The sequence below is a fragment of the Seriola lalandi genome, unplaced genomic scaffold (assembly GCF_002814215.2).
Source record: "Seriola lalandi dorsalis isolate HSWRI2012SDOR001 ecotype SW California unplaced genomic scaffold, Sedor1 jcf7180002054975, whole genome shotgun sequence".
Lineage (NCBI taxonomy): Eukaryota > Metazoa > Chordata > Actinopteri > Carangiformes > Carangidae > Seriola > Seriola lalandi.
Genome location: NW_019525525.1, coordinates 346,536 through 346,864, shown reverse-complemented (window position 1 = coordinate 346,864; position 329 = coordinate 346,536). Strand labels below are relative to the sequence as shown.

General features: G+C 35.9%; 1 protein-coding gene across 1 annotated transcript in view; it reads left to right on the top strand.

Moving 5' to 3' along the window:
- Nucleotides 1–329, top strand: part of cacna1aa (calcium channel, voltage-dependent, P/Q type, alpha 1A subunit, a) — a 64,552-nt gene that overhangs the window by 35,568 nt on the left and 28,655 nt on the right. The gene's annotated exons all lie outside the window — the stretch shown is intronic.

Sequence of the window (329 nt, the reverse complement as noted above, 5' to 3'; positions counted from 1 at the left end):
TCCAGTCTTGTGTTTGGTCATCTTTAGATCTGCTTTCTACATCTTGTAGAAATGATGAACCAACCCTTGTCTGGTTAATTAATCAAATTCATTATTTTTGACAGTGGAAACTCTCAAATTAAATCGATTTCACATTCAAACATCATAGTTTCATTGTTTTACGTCATATCTACAAAGGTGTAAAACCTTTTCCTACTTACAGTCAGTCCTCAGCTCAGATGGTTCAAAGATCAGTTAGCTAAGAGGAAGGAGATGAGCAGCTGTAACTGTCTCATTACAGAGACAGGAGAGAAAAACAAGACTTTAAGTGCCCTCTAAAGGTTTAAAGT